The sequence below is a fragment of the Nuphar pumila genome, chromosome 2 (assembly GCF_984573655.1).
Source record: "Nuphar pumila chromosome 2, dmNupPumi1.hap1.1, whole genome shotgun sequence".
Taxonomy (NCBI): domain Eukaryota; kingdom Viridiplantae; phylum Streptophyta; class Magnoliopsida; order Nymphaeales; family Nymphaeaceae; genus Nuphar; species Nuphar pumila.
Window position 1 is genome coordinate 100,250,180 of NC_143250.1, and position 19,929 is coordinate 100,270,108.

The 19,929-nt window shown below is 39.1% G+C and overlaps 1 pseudogene; it reads right to left on the reverse strand.

Annotated features, from left to right (window-relative positions):
• Positions 1-19,236: 19,236 nt before the first annotated feature.
• On the reverse strand, positions 19,237-19,929 carry LOC149846382 (putative pentatricopeptide repeat-containing protein At1g26500 pseudogene; annotated as a pseudogene).

Here is a 19,929-nt window from a genome sequence, read left to right on the forward strand (position 1 = left end):
TGGGGGGGACATACACCACCCTCTCGTACCAATGGGATCAAGACCATGAGGCCCTTGTTCACCATTATCGAAAGTAGTGAGACACCCTTAAAAATCTAATAGTGGCTCCTCTTGTCTCCTTCTATGGCTACTGCTAGCACACAGAGCTCCTCTCATCCCTTCGGATGGCACCATGGGGATCTTGATGACAAGAATTTCCAAATCCATGGTAGGAACATCCACCTTGTGCTGGTCATCTTCTCCCTCATTCTTCGTTTCACTGTTTTGTGTCTGTATGTTCGTTGGGCTTGTCAATACGGGCATCGAGCAGCCAGGCATCAGCACTTCAATGGTTCATCATCAGAAGCACTAGCAGCCCAGCCTAGTCAACCAGGTCTAGACCCAATCGCACTGGGAAGGCTGCCAGTCTTTCTCTACAAATCAACATCTTCCGTTCTGCCGGGGTCTGAAGAACCACAATGTTCTATATGCTTGAGTGTGTTTCATGAGGATAAAAAGGTGAAGGTCCTGCCGGGGTGCAACCACTGCTTTCATCCTGAATGTGTCGATAAATGGCTAAGTTGGCAGCCTAGTTGCCCACTCTGCAGATCATCTCTTATTATGATCTTGACGGAAACAATATGAATTTGGTTTCAATGGATGGATAAATTTGCTCATTTGGTTTTTGCTTTATTAGAGAATTTTGGTTTAAGTGATGGATTTTTTTTTTTTTAGAGGAGGTTTTAGTGATGGATTTAGATGAAAGAAAATGAAAAGATTGGTTATTCTATGTTAATTTTGTGAAACATACATAGTATGAGCAAAGCGGCCCGGGATCAGGCAACAATTTACCTAAAATACAGGTCCCCGCGAAGTCATCAGTCCATATTCATGCTTGATCAAACTAACAACTGATTCGGATTCATCGAGTCCACTCCAACTTTACTGCATTCAAGTATTAGAATGCCAGATGGCAGCCATGGAAATTAAATCACAAGATCAGGTGAGCAAGCAGACATGTTTCTTTGCTTAAGGAAATGAAGTGTTTAAATGCTATTGAAAAATTATTCCATGGTTTCCTGGATTTCTAAATGTTTTAATAGTATGAACAATTGAAAATCAGGGAATCACCACTTACTTGTTTGGTAGGATCTGTTCGTGCACATCACCTTGTGTTGGGACTTTGCAAGTTCAAATCCCAATGGTATGATGTATAACTGGTGGGGGTCTCCCTAACCCCAGCTTGCCTATCAAAAAAAATAAAAATCATGGAATCACACTGCATTTTCAGTGGCATGGAGACAAATTACTTCGGCCTAGGATCCTTGTAGTAAATAAGTCCAAACCCCCACTCCACACTCTTAAATGATTTTAGGGCCAAATTCCTACAAGGAAAGCAGGTACCATGTTTGCGTTGCCCTGGTAGGACCGGCAGAAATATTCTGTTTTGGTGTTTTCTTTGCAGAAAGCCGAAGCCTTCTGCGACACAGAAATGCGCCCTTAATGTCCAAAATATAGATGCAGCTCTCACCATTTGGGGATGATTACTGGTCCTGCACATGTATTAGTGCACGATGGATCATCGCCTTCGGCATCGGCATAATCATCTTTTGGAATGATTAATTAAACAACAAATTAAGTATTATATTGTTACAAACAAGATTGTAAAAAGGGAAAAGACAAACGAAAAGCGGATTATGAGAAGTTGCTGTTTCCCCTTGGCAATCACCTATACTTCTACCAATAATTGAGGGGTGACATGTCACATGCTGTATACCATAAAGTTATAGATAACAGGGGAAATCCACCTCACTCACCGAGGTCATCGGTGTAAAAACCTAAGGTCCTTTTTTTTTGAAAGGCAACCCTGGGGTTAGGTTAGGCTGATCCCTATCAGGTATCATTCAATTAAAATGAGTTACATCAGTATTGAATATCATATTTTTCCCATTGTAGGGGACCAATCTGAGGGGTGGTCCTTCCAAGATTTCTGCATCCCCCTTAGCTAACTTAGCTAGATAACCGGACATACAATTAGAGCTAATTTGAGGTTTGTGTACACTATTTCTTTCACAATTATACAAAACATTCCCTCACCTTCTGAGGAATGATAGAGCCTTGAGTCTCACCATTCAAAAATTTGTGGATTTTAGAAACTAGATCCATCCTTCCAGATTCCAGTATCACCTTCAAACCAGGGTCTATCAGATTTAGAATTTCGTCCCAATGAGTACACTCAACCTGAACCTTACCTTTTGGTGAGAGACACCCTTGGGTTTCAAACTTATGATGTCCCTTCAACTCGGTGACTGTCATGAGTTGCCTCTACCAAATGAGCAGAGCCCTTGTGGGCAGGGCTTGCTCTATAGTACCATACATGTAAAGACAAAGCACATGACTTTTGTAAGGGAGGGAATCAGTGACTGTGTGTGAAAAAGGGAATCTACCATATTCTAATGGAAGCATCTTAATTGTTTGTTACTGGTCTTGGATCAAGTACACGTCCATTTCCAAGTGAGTGTACCATTTAGTTGGATGTGGGACCATATAACAGGAGTTCATACATGCCCCGCTGGAGTTGGACCTGATAAAACTTCAGAGGTATCATTGCACTTGTTGCTATTCTCCTTTTTTTTCTTTTTCCAGGCCCTAGAATCAGCAGTATCCGATCCATTACTGATGGAAGGATCCCCACTAGTAGTCACTACCTGTTAGGAAGTGGACCCGGGTGTGCGATTGCTGGGAGCAATGTTGTCAGTATCGGTATCGGCCCTGAATCGTTTGGCCAATGATTCAGCTGTAACGGCCGATACTGATACTCGAATGAATCATCCTGTATCAGCCAAAAAATAATAAAAAAACAATTTGTGTCAATCAAAATATGACATGTGCTAAAACCATTAAAATAATATTTAAAAATATTAAAATTTTTTTTTGCATTTTTATATTTATTAAAAACAGTCGAATAAGGAGTGATGTGTATCGATTTTCTATGAGAGGGTGGTGTATGTTCCCCCCCGATGATTCACTGAATCCCACGTCTGTGTTCAAGGCTTTGAATGAGCACCATGTATACAAGCACATGGGGCTCGTATTCCCGTGTATGTTGACATAACTTTGCACCGGACTCTGGTGTTGTTGCAAAGACTTAAGTACCCTTTCTTGCTATTCTTCTCCTAAAGTGATGGTTTGAGAAAATGACAAAAATGCCCTTCATTCAAAAAAGAAAAAACAAACAGTTCAAAAAAAGGACAAACATGTCCTCCATCCAGAAAGTCGAGGATGATGTTGACTCTTCAAAGTCTTTTTCTTCTTTCTCCGTTCAAAAAAAAGGACAAACATGTCCTCCATCTAGAAAGTCGAGGATGATGTTGACTCTTTAAAGTCTTCTTCTTCTTTCTCCATTCAAAAAAAGGACAAACATGTCCTCCATCCAGAAAGTCGAGGATGAGGTTGACTCTTCAAAGTCTTCTTCTTCTTTCTCCGTAAAACACTGTAAAACTCTCTCTCTCTCTCTCTATAGAGAAGAAATCAAGGGAGGTAAAGAGTTCTCCCTGGAGAAGGCCATGCACATCAACCTTCTCACTCTCTCTCCCTTCTCTCTTTACTTCTGTGCACATCCAACAGACGATCCTACATTGCTCCATCAAACACCGACTGACATGCACACTGACTGTAGCATCGTTCAACTTGAAGAGTTGTGGAGCCTGATTCAGAGTTTTTGCCCTTACAGTAGAAGGGTTTGGGGGCTCCTCCCAGCGTGGGTAGCATTGTTCAACTTGATTCGTTATGGAGCCTGATTTAGAGTTTTTGCCCTTACAGGAGGGGGGGTCCGGGGGCTCCCCCCGGCACGGATCCCGCTGCGCGGTCAGCGGGCGGGGGTCCAGGGGGGCCGCCTCTGGCGGGGGGCTTGGGTCCGGTTTTTCAACAGCGATTTGTAGTGTCTTCCGCAAATCGCTATAGCGATTTATAGTGTTTTTGGATCTCACTATAGCAATTTGTAGTGTCTTACGCAAATCGCTATAGCGATTTATAGTGTTTTTGGATCTCACTATAGCGATTTGTAGTGTCTTCCGCAAATCGTTATAACGATTTATAGTGTCTTCCGCAAATCGCTATAGCGATTTATAGTGTTTTTGAATCTCACTATAGCGATTTGTAGTGTGTTCTGCAAATCGCTATAGCGATTTATAGTGATTTTGAATTTCACTATAGCGATTTGTAGTGTCTTCCGCAAATCACTATAGCGATTTATAGTGTTATTCAGTAAGCAAATCGCTGTAAATCGCTACCCGAATTAGGATCAACTTGTCAGGGCCATATCTCTCTAACCGGAGGTCATATTCCAAATCCGTAAAAAATGGTGTCTTTGTTATTGAGTCTAGTTTATTCCTGTAAATTTTAAGCAATTTCTATTGTAATTTCATTCCCGATTTTAACTAAAAACCAGACCCTTATTATTTTGTGTTATTTGAGTTGCACAACACCATTCTCGCTTGACATCCACATCTTGATTCTGGCATGCTCCCTGTTGAATTTCCATTGATTTCTTCCAACCTTGCTTGGAACAAACATATGTCTTTCTCACCACGACACCCTGTGCATTTTTTGACCATGACACCCGGGACCCCCCTCCTGTAAGGGCAAAAACTCTAAATTAGGCTCCACAACGAATCAAGTTGAACGATGCTACCCACGCTGGAAGGAGCCCCCAAACCCTTCTCCTGTAAGGGCAAAAACTCTGAATCAGGCTCCACAACAAATCAAGTTGAACGATGTTATCCACGTTGGGAGGAGCCCCCAAACCCTCCTTTTATAAGGGTAAAAACTCTGAATCAGACTCCACAACTCATCAAGTTGAATGATGCTACCCACGCTGGGAGGAGCCCTCAGACCCCCCTTCTGTAAGGGTAAAAACTATGAATCAGACTCCACAACTCTTCAAGTTGAATGATGCTACCCACGCTGGGAGGAGCCCTCAGACCCCCCTTCTGTAAGGGTAAAAACTATGAATCAGACTCCACAACTCTTCAAGTTGAATGATGCTACTCACGCTGGGAGGAGCCCTCAGACCCCCCTTTTCTGTAAGGGTAAAAACTTTGAATCAGACTCCACAACTTTTCAAGTTGAATGATGCTACCCACGTTGGGAGGAGCCCCCAGACCCCTCTCCTGTAAGGGTAAAAACTCTGAATCAGGATCTACAACTCATTTAGTTGAATGATGCTACCCATGCTGGAATGAGCCCCCAAACCCTCCTCCTGTAAGGGTAAAAACTCTGAATCAGGCTCCACAATAGTCAATGTGCAGGTCAGCCGGTGCTTGATGGAGAAATGTAAGATCTTCTGTTGGATGTGCATAGAAGCAGAAATAGAAGGGAGAGTGAGAGAGTTGATGTTCATGGCCTCCTCCAGGGGAGATTTCTTTCTCAGATAATCCTGCAGTACAGAGACTGAGTCTTAAATAATCATCTTCAAGGCACTTAAGTCTTTACAACCACTCTTTTTCAAGAATCATCATTTTTTTTGGCACCAATGGAGGAGAGGGTACTTAAGTCTTTGTAATCTCATCAAACTCCAACGCTAATTAATGCTGACAAACATGGGGATACGAGACGCACATGCTTACATACGTGGTGCTCTTTGGGACCCCTGAACATGAGATGTAGCTAGCTGCCCTGTTCGGGGGGGGGGGGGGGACATATAACCTGCTTCGATTTTCTACGGATATGATATGTACAGGTCTATACGCACCGATACTGACAACATTGGGAGTGCATTCTGTTTGATAGATGGATCAGGCCTTTCAGTTGTTGGACTAGGCCCATTCCCTTTTTCTTTTTTCTTATTGCGAAGGACCAAACTTTTTTACTGGCTTTAATCATAAGTAGTGGTGAGCCCTGCAGACAAAATTATAAACTGCCGCGCAACTTATCATGGATGCGATTCAGCATGTCCAATTCATGTTTCACTGGACACGAACCCTAACTAGGGTGTCACTGTGACATAGGAATGGAGAAGCTTAAGATTCTTACGGGCTCCTCGATCTTCTTCTTTTTATTCATAGGTGAGTGGGGTTAGGCAGTCTTACCAATAGGTCCCCTCCCCCGTTGTTCCTCAATCATTTTTTTTAATCAACAAGACAAAGCTCAATTGAGCCCATTACCTAACATGATCGTGTCAAATCGGATAGGTCAGACTTTGAGTAATCTTTCAAATTTTGGGTTGATTATTATATCAAAAAATGATTGTACTACACAACAAATATGATGCATTTTTTCAAATGCTCTAAAAAATTTAAAATCCACCTATTGTCCAAAACTGTAAATAAAAAATTTTTAAAGACCTTTCACTACAAGAAAAACTTCAATTAGAGATGGATATTTATGACAGATTTTTTTCGTCGCCCATTAGCAACAGAATAGCGAGAGAAAAATATTTGTCGCTAACATTCGAATTATTTATGGAATTACCAACGGAAATTATTCCATCACGCATCCGTCGCTAACTGCAGCGTGAGTGCATCTTGTGCATGTGGTCCATGGAGAGAAATAGAGAATATCATTCTGTCTGGGCTGGAGAGCATCTCTCATAAAAGGGAGCCCCTCAAAGAAAGAAAGGCATGCATGCACAGGGTTCCAATCATCCACAATTAATCTCTCACAGTGATGGAATCAAACGACGGATGAAGTGAAACTGGAACACACAAACCCCAGCCCCAAATCAATCCCCAAAAGAAAGCCAATAAGAAAAGAAGGCAAAAGGGCAACCACGGCAAGCCTTGAGCTCGACGGACGACGTAGAGCCACCACCACCAACTGGAGGTTGCCACCGTCGACGTCTCTATTGATACCAGACTTTAAAGAACGGTTGTGCTACAATTCCTTGCTCCCTTTACCCCCGAGAATCTGATGCGTCGTGTCAATGACAAAGCCATGCCTATAAATACATTATCTCCACTTCTATTGGAAATTAACCCCTATCGTGCCCTCCCCTCTCTCTTTGTTGTTTCTGGGAGGTCGGTGGCCCCATGCTACGTCTCTCTCCCCCCTCACTCTCTTTCGGGTTGCCGGAGGGTCGACAACCCCTGTCGTGCCCTCCCCTCTCTCTCTATTGTTGCCGGGAGGCCGACAGGAGGCCAGTGGCCTCTGCCGCGTCTCTCACCCCGCTCTCTTTTTTTCGGGTTCCCGGAGGGCCGACAACCTATCATGCCCTCCCCTCTCTCTCTCTCTGTTGTTGCTGGGAGGTCGACAGGAGGTTGGTGGCCCCCTACCGCGTCTCTCACCCCCCTCTCTCTCTTTCGGGTTGTCGGAGGGCCAGCAACCTCTGTCGTGCCCTCCCCTCTCTCTCTGTGGTTGTCGGGAGGCCAGCAAAAAGCCGCTCGGCCCCCTCTTTTTTTTTTTTTTTGCAAGGGAGGGACCGAGCCCCCTCCATGTTTCCCTGTCTTACGGAATGAGAGGGAGTGGTTGAGTGTGATTATTGAAAAAAAAAATCTCTTTTCCTCTTTTCCTTTCTAGCCTCTATTCCCTTTTTTAAGGGGAATGAAAGATAGAAAAGAAGAGAGAAAAGAAAAGAAAAAAGAGAGAGAAACTCTTTTGCAAAGGTCTCACATGACCTTAATTTGAAAAATATTTTGAAATTTCTTGCCTTCGTTTTAAAAATTTGCGGAAAAATAGAGAGACGGGATTCGCTCGGCGGTACGAGATTCAACCATTCCTGGCGCCTTTACCAGGGATAATTGAACCAAGGATCGAACTTATGCCTTTTGCTTTGCCTAAATAATGTCTAAGAGATTATTCTAAGTCTAAAAAAATGCACAAAGAATCATGCCTGTGTAATGCAAATGCAAGGATGTATGCTTTTGAGAAGAAGAATTTTAGAACTTTTGGGATTATCCAAGTAACTTTGAAATAGGTTTGAAAATATTTTGAAAAAATGGTTTTTGAAAATTGATTTGGGAAAGTTAGATTTTTGAATCTAGCTTAGAACTTGAAATAGATCTGGAAGAAGAGACTTGAAGTTTTAAGTCTTGGAATAATCAGAGATTTGAAAATAGATCTTAAATTTGAAGAATGAAGAGAAAAAGGAGAATTGAAACAAAGATAGAATTTGAAGTAAAAATGAAATTTTAAAGTCAAAATGAACTTTGAATTTGATTCTCAAAAATCGATTTTGAAAAGGGATCTTTGATCTTGAGTTTTGAATTCAGAACCTGAAATGAGAATTGAATTTAGACTTGGGAAATAGATTTGAAAAGTGAATTTCAAAAATAGAGTTGGAATTTGAATTTGGAATTTGAAAATCAAGGTGAGATTTGGAAATGGAATTGGATTTGAGAAATTCAAATGGAATTTTAAAATAGAATTGAATTTGAGAAATCCAAATGAAATCTGAAAATGGAATTGGATTTGAGAAAACCAGATGGGATCTGAAGATGGAATTGGTTTTGAGAAATCCAGATGGAATTTGAAGATGGATCGGATTTGAGAAATTCAGGTGAAATTTAAAAATAGAATTGAATCTAGAATTGGAATCAAGTTGGGAAAAAAATAGAATTGGATTTTGGAAATCCTGAATTGATCTTGAATTTAGAAAAAATCGATTTTTGAGATTCAAGATCAATCTCAAGACTTCGATTTTGGATGAATGAATTGGATTGAGAATCAAGACTCAATCTTAGATAGAACTTGAAGATTTTGAAATAAAGAATAAACTTGAATTTTGAAGTTAGGAAATGAATCTGGGATTTCAAAGTTGAATTGAACTTTGGAATTTGATTGAATTGATTTTGAAATGAGATTCTGAACTTGGAAAATGAATTTGGAATTTCAAAATTGATTTGAACTTTGAAATTTGATTTGAATTGACTTCGAATTTAAAATTTGAATTTAGAGATGAACTTGAAATTTTAAAGTTAAATTGAACTTTGAAATTGGAATATTGGATTTTGAATTTTGAAATAAGATAGAAAGATGAATTTGAATTTATAAATAAGAATTGACGATTGATTTAAGAAATAAGAAAGACATTTAAAAATTTATCTCAAAATCACTTAGGTTTTGAAGATAACTTGAAATAATTTGAAAGAATAAAATGCAATTCTATCCTAAATGATGCATGATTTAAAAAGAATTTGATATTGAAAAACATATTTTATTCTTTAGGAGAATTGAAATAAGATTGAAGATATAATGCATTCATGACTATGGTCACAAACATATTATAAAATAATCTATATTTAAATTCATATGAAGAATAAAATATATTTTGGTATCTTTATAGGGTTTAAAATGAAATTAACTTTTAATATATTCTGATTACGACCATAAATATATTTTAAGTTAATTTACAAGTCAAACTCTGATAAAGGAAGAAAATTTTTAGAAAATATGATGATTTTTTAAAGAGACCCAAGTGTAGATCCAATGTTATTCTAAAAAAGATAAAATCCTAAGTATTGTTCACATTTTGACTATGACCATAAATGCAAATCGTTTACTTAGAATTTAATTACCTCTTATTGGAATGGTGCACATGTCATTCGTGTTTCACCATGGTCGATTTTTGAGAAATAATATAAAACAAGTAATTTTTATGAAAATGCTCATATATTCTAATCTAATACAGGAAAATGAAATTTCTCATTAATATCTAACTATTACAAGCTTGAATGACATTGAAATTCAAATTCCTGATCTAGAAAAAGAAATTCAACAATTTACATCTTTCCTGCAAAGTTGAGTTAGCAAAATGCAATATACAAAAGAAGATAAAATGCTCTCTTGAAAATAAGATGGACAAGATCATGCCTATTTCTTAAGCTAATGATAAAAACATGCATTAGAATTCTTATATGATATGCTATGTTAATGAGAGAATGTAGGTTAGAATGCCTATAGATGCACTGTATCCATGAGAAAATGTTTGTTAGAATGCATGCCTAATAATGAAAATGCAGAAACTTGATAGAGAAATTGCAAAATGATATACATTGATGATGTTGGGGATGAAGTGTATTTGTGGTGTGGTGAAGCTGGAACATGCTCAGATAGTAAAAGTACAGAACATGAAATGAATAAGAGTATGGGAGATGCATATGTATGCTATAATGCTGGAGTGTGGAGATACAACAGTGAGTGATTGCAGGAAGGTTGCTGCAATGTGGTAACAGGTTGCTGTTGTAAAAGGGATAATGAAGTGGGGGATATTTGCAGAAGATTGCTGCAATGTGGTAATGATGTGCATGCTGGAAAGGGGCGGCTGCATGTAGTAAGAAGCTAAGATAACGTGACATGATATAGAAGTGTTATATTGCTATACAACAAGTGCGACTGATGGATGGGGATGGAAAGTGTGATGTAGATAGAGCTATCAGGTAGCAGGGGAATACATGAAAATGCAGGGAATTGGGGCTGGGTATTGTTGGTAGTTGGAGTGGATTGGGAGTGAGAGCATAGGTATGGCTTAAATGAATACAACGGGTAAGTGCATAAGTGTTGGAATATGGTAGTGGACAATAAGTGGCTGTGGTATTAGGTTCATTGCCACAGGTACAACGAGGTAGTGAAGATAAGTTGTGAATGCAAGTGTGAATTGTAAAGGGTGTTGTTATGATGAACAGTGCCATTTGCAGAAAATGCAGGTGGCTGACATGTGTTTGGGTAGTGATGAAGGTATGAGGTTGACCATTTGAAGAAGGTGAGGATACAGGGAAATAAAGGTGAGTATTTGAAACTGAAATAAGTATGGAAGATGCAGGGGATGGAAAAGATGGAAGCAGACAATTCAACTGGGATTGCTTGCATATTACTTGGCTCAGAACCTTAAGCTCTAAAAGCAATGTGATACCCTCTTCTGAGCATGTCTCAGCAGGTTCGACAACAAATTTAAGGTGAAACTAACCTCTCAACAAAAATTTGGTGGAACAAGTTTGTTGTGGAAGAACTTCATGATGGATTCAGCAAATCACAGACAAAAGTCTTTATCAAAAAGTCTTGCAGTGAAAGTATATCTAATTTCAAATCGACAGTACATGCTATCTTGAATCATTACAGAAATATTGAGTCATTATCTCAACTCATAACACAGAAAAGTTTTCCTGTAAATTTTGTCAAGGGTGCTATCAAACATTCATGTGAAGGACTTTTATAATGATCAAGAATTTTACAATGAACAGGAAGTATTCTATCAGCAAAGGAGTTTTCGACAACAAATTTAAGGTAAACTAACCTCCCAACAGAAATTTGGTGGAGTAAGTTTGTTCAGTGACCGCAGCAGGCAATGATGTCAATGGAAAATGATTGATCTTTATAACACCCTGGATAGCGCCATCAATTGCTTAATTCTTGTAGCCCGAGTCCAATTCCTTGAGAGTTTGATCTGAAGGCTGTGTAGCAGAACCAAATCCTGTGGCTGGTGGTATGCTTGAGTAAAAACTGATCCTCTCTTAGAGAGAGAAAGAGAGAGATACCATGCAGGAAGGAGGGATGCAACACTTCGAAGGCGATCTGACGGGTACAAGTGCAGAGATATCGCAGAGAGAGAGGAGGGAGCAAGCACTACGTTCGAAAGCTAATGGTGGTCGGACGACCATGCACAAAGATTGTAGAGAGAGAGAGAAACTAAGAGATAAGAATAGGAAAAAAAAAGGTCTATCAGGCCCTTTTAAAATACTAGGCTATAACAACAACATTTCTGTTGCCGTCAAGGCTATAAAGGCAACTGACATGTCACAGTTATAGAGAAAGACAATAATAGCAAGTTTTTTTGCGTCACCATTATGTATCAATAGTGGTGATATTATATGCCCATTAAATATTATCGTAAAAGTTTTTTAACGCCAACAATTAATGACCATCTAATGTTATCATTATCGATTATGCTATAACAATGCGATTTATATCTCGATGTTATATATCAATAGCGGTATTATTATATGTCCATTAAATATTGACATACAACTTTTTTACGACAATAATGTATGGCTATATAATGTCATCATTATAAACATACCTATAATGGTGATATCTACCGTCGTTGTTGTAGGTATGTTTATAACAATGACATATTTGACGACCATAATGTAGTCGTTATAAACATACCTATAACAACAATATATAAAGGAGTCGTTATATAAATATCTTTAACGGTGACATTGGTGCGGGGTAAAAGCATTGATAGGGATATCTGAAGTTGCCGTTATTGCTAGTTAATAGTGGCAACATTTTTTGTCATAGTTAAAGAGTCACTGCTATTGACCCTCATCCTTGTAGTGACTGTACCTGAGGTCAAAGATCTAGTTGTGTTGGTCTTAGCCTTCTGTACTTAAAATGTTTATTCTAATGGTGCTAACAGACCCGCAAACATGATGAAAAAATTGATCAGGCACACACGCACAAGGGAAAACACACTCACATGGCAACCAGTTAGGTTATGAATGACCTATGTGATGAGTTGTGGAGCCTGATTCACTGTTTTTGCCCTTGCAGGGGCGGGGGTCCAGGGGGGGCCGCCCCTGGCGGGGGGTTATAGGGGGGCAGCGCCCCCCCCCAGAAGAAATTTTTTTTGGACTTATGTTTGGGACCCGGTTTTCAGTGGATCCAACCCGTTTTGGTTAGGGTTAGGGTTGTCGCCCTTGCCTTGTTTATATTCTCGCTTTTCTTTCCCTAGCTTGTAACTGTCTGATAAGAGTAATAAGATTTCTCTCTGGGCGGCCGTGGTTTTTTACTCTCTCTCGAATTTGAGGAGAGGTTTTTCCACGTAAATCTGTGTTCTTCTTGTGTTTTGTTAGATTGTTCTTGTTCTTTGTTTCCTTTTGGTTGTTTCTTGCTCGTGGTTTTCCTAACACTATGTCCATGGAAGCCTCTATTCTTAATCTTGAATAGAGACCTTGCTTCTCATCTGAAATATTCCAGTTTGTTTTCAGCCTTGAATTTAGGTAAGATAGAGGATCCTCTTTGAAATGTACTCTCTTGTAACTCCTTGTCAAAGACGATATGGCTTGCCTCCCCTCTTCTGTAGATGTCCTCTCTTGTAACACCTTACCATGGGTGTTACCACTTGCCATAATGGGATTGTATATCAACATATCCTTAATTGAATTGGATGTTCTCATATCCATGGAAAGTTTCATATCCATATAGCTAACACCCTCCCCACAAACTTAATGGACCGAGGCGAACATTGAGTTTGAACCAAAGAAAAAGAGAAACGATGAGAGGAGAGCAGTTTAGTGAAAATATTAGTGAGCTGGTCATTGGTGTGGAGATACCAAACTTGAAGTTCCTTCTTGGCAATTTTGTCTCGGATGAAATGGATATCAATTTTGATATGTTTAGTCAGATAATGAAAAATTGGATGGATAGCAAGATATGTGGCTCGAATGTTGTCACACCATATAGTAGTAGGAGGAACATTCAAACCCAATTCATAAAGAAGATGGCAAACCCTGGTGACTTCTGTGGCAAAATTCAAGAAAGCACGATATTTTTCTTCAATGATGGAACAAGAGACAATGCCCTGACTTTTGGAGCTCCATGATACTAAGTTTGGACATATGAAAACCGCATAGCGTCCAGTAGACTTCCTGCCATCTGGGTAACCAACCTATTCAGCATTTATAAACACAAAAATATATTGATTCTTGGACCGAACCATAGACAACCCATAATGAATTGTCACTATGAGATAACATAAAATCCAAACTCAATAGTGGGCTTGTGCATGAACTGACACAGTTAACAACAAAGGAAACATAAGGCCAAATAAGAGTGACTGCAAGGCACCAACAATGCTTCAATACAAAGTTGGGTATTCAAATTAGACCGACTGATGGCCAACAAAGATGTATTAGTAGCCATAAGAGTGCTAACTGGTTTGGATCCATCCATTTGTACTTGTTTCAAGAGAGCCAAAATATATTTGTGCTGACATAAAAGGAGACCTGTGGAATTAGGAATGACCTTAATGCCTAGAAAAAAATGTAGGGGGGCCATATTCATAAGATCAAATTCATTGCCCATGTGAATTATAAGAGAACAAACCCCAGCTTTAGAATTCCCTATCACTATGATGTCATCAATATAGATCAACCCAAAACTAACTATAGTGGAGCTTTGATAGATAAAAAGAGATGCATCAACCTTTGAGCCCAAGAAACTAAGACCCAATAAGTACTAAGCCATTAAAACCATGTTTAAGGGGTCAGTTTTAGTCCATACAATGCTCGTTGAAGCTTGCAAACATAATTGGGAAAGCAAGGATCTTGAAAGCAAGGTGGTTGAGACATATAGACTTCTTCATTAGCAGGCCATGGTGAAATTCATTCTAAACATCAGATAGGCCAATTATGCCCAACGACTAGGGAAAAAATAATATGAATGGTAATGGGTTTGACCATAGGGATAAAGGTTTTTAAATAATCAATTCTTTCTTATTGACCAAACCCCTTGGCAACAAGATGGGCTTTAAATAGTTCTAAGCTACCATCAGACTAACATTTGACTCTATTTACAACCAATACATGGTGTTGATTAAGGGGAACTAAGACCCAAGTTATATTTTGGATAAGATCGTTAAATTCAGCGCACATGGCTTTCCTCCAATTAGGATCTTTGCTAGCAATAGAGAAAGATGTGGGCTCAATATAATGAGAAAGCTTTGTTAGAAGAATCATAGGAATATGATGTTTGTTGTAGATATAGGTTTTGAGCTTAAGAGTCTCAAATAAAGTGGGTAATCATGTGACGAGTATGTAAGGGAGACTAAAGTGGTGCAAGTTTAGAGCCTAGCAAATCCACATCACAAGACCGAAAGGGAGGAGAGTTAACAAAGTCATAGGTAGGCAAAGAAGGAGAGGGATTAGGCTGAGGTGATGGAGACACTACAGCAGGGTATGGGGAGGATAGGAGTGCACAGGTGGGGAAGGAGGGGTGGGTGAACTAGGAGAAACCAGTGGGGGAGAGGGATTAAGGTAATCATCCAGTTACTAGGGAAAGGGGATGAGGTGTCGACCGTGTTAAAGGGAAGCCTGAATTCATCAAACACATGTTTGGAGGCAAGGAGTTTGAAGTTGGTCATGTTGAGGCAAAGATATCTCTTATGGTGATTACTATATCCCAAAAACATACAGAGTTAATCAAGCATCCAATTTATGTTTCTGATAAGGCCTTAAACAAGGAAAGCATGCATGCACACCCAAATGCCTGTAAAAATTTATAATCAACAAGAACTTTGAAAAAGAATTCTACAAGATTTTTTCGAGCCATAGATAATGAAAGAAGTCCATTTATCAAGTATACTATTGTTTGAATAGCATAAGTCCAATATTTAAGTGGGACCCCAACATGTGCCATTGAGGTGAGACCGGTGTCCACTATGTGCCAATGCTTTTGCTTGACACTCCCATTATGTTCATGGCTATGTGGACACATCACACACAATGTCTGATCTCTATTGAGAAATTGTGATATTTACCACCCCAATCCATGTAGAGATACTTGATTTTACAACTAGAAATATTCTCCACATAAATCGTAAAGTTCTTAAAAATATAAAAAACTTGTGATTTTTGCTGCATTATATAAATCCAATAATGTCTCAAATATGCATTAAAACTGACATAGTATCTATTACCATCAACAAAACTCACAAGGGTTGGCCCCCACACATGAGAGAATATCAAATTCAAAGGTCTCGACACTTGGTGAGATAAGTCAAGAAAAGGCAAGTTGTGGCTTTTGGCAATCTAACACACCTCACAATCTTTATTCTCAAATTGTTTTTCAAAAGGTAAATGAAATTTATTTAACACATGTTAAACTACTTTAAATGATGGATGACTAAGAAATTAATGCCAATGACCAATTGTAGTTCGTTCACCCACCATGGCCTCTTTATTCCTTTATGCTTGCAATGACATACGATAGAGTCCTCCTCTACTCTTTTTGATGGCCAGAAGTCTCCCTGAGGTTTATTTTCCTTAATATAACAATAGTTAGAATGAAATTTAACAAATACATTGTTGTCTCTAGTCAAATTGTTAACTAAAACCAGATTCTTTGTAATATAAGGAACATACAAGACTTCCTTGAGAGGAAAATTTGATTTTGGAAAATGAATCATACCAACATTATGTATTTGCCAACCTGATCTATTTGTCATTGTCCTGGTACTTTGAATAAAGTGATATGTTGCTGAGATCATTGGTGACATGGTGAGTTGCTCTAAAATCTAGGTATGAAGCATCATCACCATACATCATGGGCATATTGTGAGGTGACACATGATACACCCGAGGGAAACTAACTTGATATAGTAACACATATTGGAAGCACTTTCTTGTAGTATGCCAAGTTTTTCACATGCTTGACAAACGACTTTGCTAGATTTGTTGTTTTTAGATCCTCCTAAATTCGATTCGCCCTTGAAGTTGTTATTTTGAAATCGTCCTTTGTTTCTTCCTCTACCAAACCCACAATTTCCACCATTGCTTCTACTTTGATATCCACTAAGCCAATTTTGATTTTGGGGGAGGTGAGATTAGTAGAAGGATTACTAACACTAGTAGTGGGTTCATTCTCACTTGGGCCTCTTGGATTAGTATTAATCCATGAAGCTTATTAAGAGAGACTGGCTCCATACGGGTCACAATAGCCGTTTGAAAGAAGCTAAATTCATATGGAAGATCTCTAAGAATATGAGCTATCAAATCCTCTTCTATATTGGCTTAGATGCAATAGCAAGTTAATGCAATATTTTCTTCACATGCTAAACATATTCATCAATGTTTCATGAACCCATCCTAAGCTCGATTAATTGATTCTTCAATTGCATAATCTTTGCTCAAGATTGAGCCGCATAGGCAAGCTTTAACGAGTTTCAAATCTCATAAGAGGTCATCAGCTCAACAATGTGTGTATGTACATATTCAGATAATGACATAAGAAGCAAACTAAGTAATAGTTGATCTTGTTGTTTCCACAAAACAAACTCATGATTAAGTTCATTTGAGTTCGTTTTAAACTTTAGAGAACAAGGTTTTTATCCATCCATAAACCCAATAAAATCATATGATTTTAGAATAGGGAGGAATTGTGACTCCCATAATAAATAATTACCAGCCAATAGTTTAGTCATCAGGAAATGGAGTCTGGATTGAGGTGTTGGCTAAAACAGAAGTGAAGCACAAATACCTAAGGCTGTTGACTGATCAGTGTTTTGATGGTTGTCATTGAGAGAGCATTCGAAGCTTGCCATGACCACTTGACTCTTTATGGATTTGATACCATAATAGATCCACAAACACAATGAAAATTTTGATCGGGCACACATACACAACAACCAGTGTATGTGGTTCGGTTATGAATAGCCTACATCCATGAAAGCCTTTATTCTCAATCTTGAATAAAGACCTTGCATCTCTTCTCAAATATATACAGTTTACATGGTTTGTAGTTCCTTCCATTTACAACATTCTCAATTGGTTTAGAAATATGTTGGACCTCCTTAACTTAAGGATTAGATTTAGGTAACAAATGAGTCTCCTGCTTAGATGTCTTCACCTTCTTGTTCTCAGTCTAGGATTTAGGTAAGATAGAGGATCCTTCTTGAAACGTCCTCTCTTGCAACAACTTGCCAAAGGCATTATGACTTGCCTCTTCTGCAGACCTCCTCTCTTGTAACACCTTACCATGGGTGTTACCACTTTTCATACTGGTTTTTGGAAATGAGCATATCCTTGATTGAATTGGATGTGATCATATCCATGAAAAGTTTCAGATCCTTATCGCTAACAGGTGCAAAACTCTATAAGCACCCCCCTCGACTCCACGAAACCTCTTGCTTTGCCTTACAAAAGTGAGATCTACATGAGGATTCAAACTCAATTGGGTAGGAGGAGACCTCCCTATCTACAAGCTCGACACCATGTTGGTGACTACTTGGGATTACAATGGTTGGTTGAAGTCATGTACAATAAAGAAGCCTTAACAATAAAATTATTGATTATCAAGATTGAAGAATTTCATTTGTTATAATGCTCACAATCTTTAGATATGTACATATCTATGGAAGTAAACAACGTTCCTTTCTGTCAAGCAAGTTCCAATTGAATGACCAAGAATTTTTTTTCTAAAGATGAGGAAGACTGAAATTGGTCTAAATCAGTCTGAACTCCATGTCACAATTTTCCCTACCATTATCATGAAAAAGGCCCATAATTCATAACAAACATTTCAAAACACACATACAAAGGGGTCTTAGTTTCTTTCTTTCTTTCTTCTTTTTGTCATATCAAAGTTGGGGAATTATGGCCTCCTCCTTTAAGAACAATATTCTACCACCTATATACCAGTGGATTTTGAACTTGCAACGTCATATTATATGGTGATATACATAAACTGTTGCTACCATATGAACTGATGCAAACCTGAAACAAGTTTTGCAAGAAAAGTCTATCCAAACTGGGAATTAACTGATAGGAAATTGAAGGAAAATAACTGGAAATAATTTTTTTTAAAAATATTTGATTTTAATATTCCATATAAACTTGGTCCAAGGTTTATTTGACATTAGCACCACATGCATGAGTTTTTTTGATGATCGCGCAAGGGCTTCTTTGATTGGGCCTTTCTTGGTGGAGGAGGTGAAGCAAGCAATTTGGGAGTTCCCAACAACAAGGCCCCAACTTTCTGATTGAATTTTTCAAAGCCTCTTGGCCAATATGTAGAGACTAATTCATGACAAATTTTAATGAGTTTCGCTCTAATGCACAGTTGCTTGGAAGGTGGGGGGGAACCGCTTTTGGTGCTAGTACCTAAGGAGCATAGGGCAAATGATATTGACAAGTTTAGTTCTATCTCCTTGCTGGGCAAACCCTTTAAAAATTATTACCTATGTTTTGACAACACACTGTCTGCATTCGTCCCCAAGAGAAGTTTTTATAAGGGGTGTCTCTTAGCGCATGAAGCAGTAAATATGATGCACAATTCAAGAAAAAAATATTTTATGCTGGACATTCACAAGGCTTTCAACTCTTTGAGTTGGAACGCTTGTTCAATCTTGTCCTGCTTATATAACCAACTAATCAATATTCCATAAGTTGAGAGACCCAAATCAGGATTCTTGATCCTAACTGACATAAACTGTTTGAATGTCTCAACACCTTTGTTGTTCTTGAAGAGGGTCTCTAACATTTCATCACAAGGCTCTGTCTCTGGAACAAACTCCTCATCCACCATCCGATTCCAAATCCTAGAAGCCTAAACCAAATCTCCAATTCTGTAGAACCCAATAATCAAAAACTTGTAGGTGACCTCAGAAGGCCTAATGCAAGGCCTGAGCTTCTTAACTATGGTGAGTGCCTCCTCTACAAGCCTAGCTCCACAGAGTGACTCCACAACCCTGTTTAATGTTTTCAGACTGTAAGGGAAATTGTGGGTGACCATCAAATGGAACATCTTCACTGATTTCTTCATCTCCCTTGATGAAGCTAGAGATTGCATCATGATATGAAAGGTTCTATCGGTAACCAGACCCTTCTGCGCCATTTCTGCAAAGGTTTCCCAAAGGAGGTGCAGGTTTTTAGACTTGCCCAAGATGTCTATGATCTTGTTGTAGGTGGTGGTGGTGTGGGTGAAGGATGGGTGGTGGGATTGGGTGTATCTGAAGAAGCTGAAGGGGGGCTTCCATGAGTAGAGTAACTTGTTGCAGACCTGGAGGAAGAACTCGTGGGTGAGGTCGAAGGTGCACTTTTGGAGGTGGGATTGGAGCTTGGAGTCCGGGGCATCCCGCTGCTGGTACAACACCGTGCAGACTCGTAGGAGTTGCGTGGGGTTGACTCCATGAACGACCTCCGCTTGTTCGCAGAGACTCCCTCCTGGTATGTGAAATTGGTATCGATGGTGTTGGTGATGAAGACGATGATGACGAGCTACCTTTTCGAGGCTGCGCAT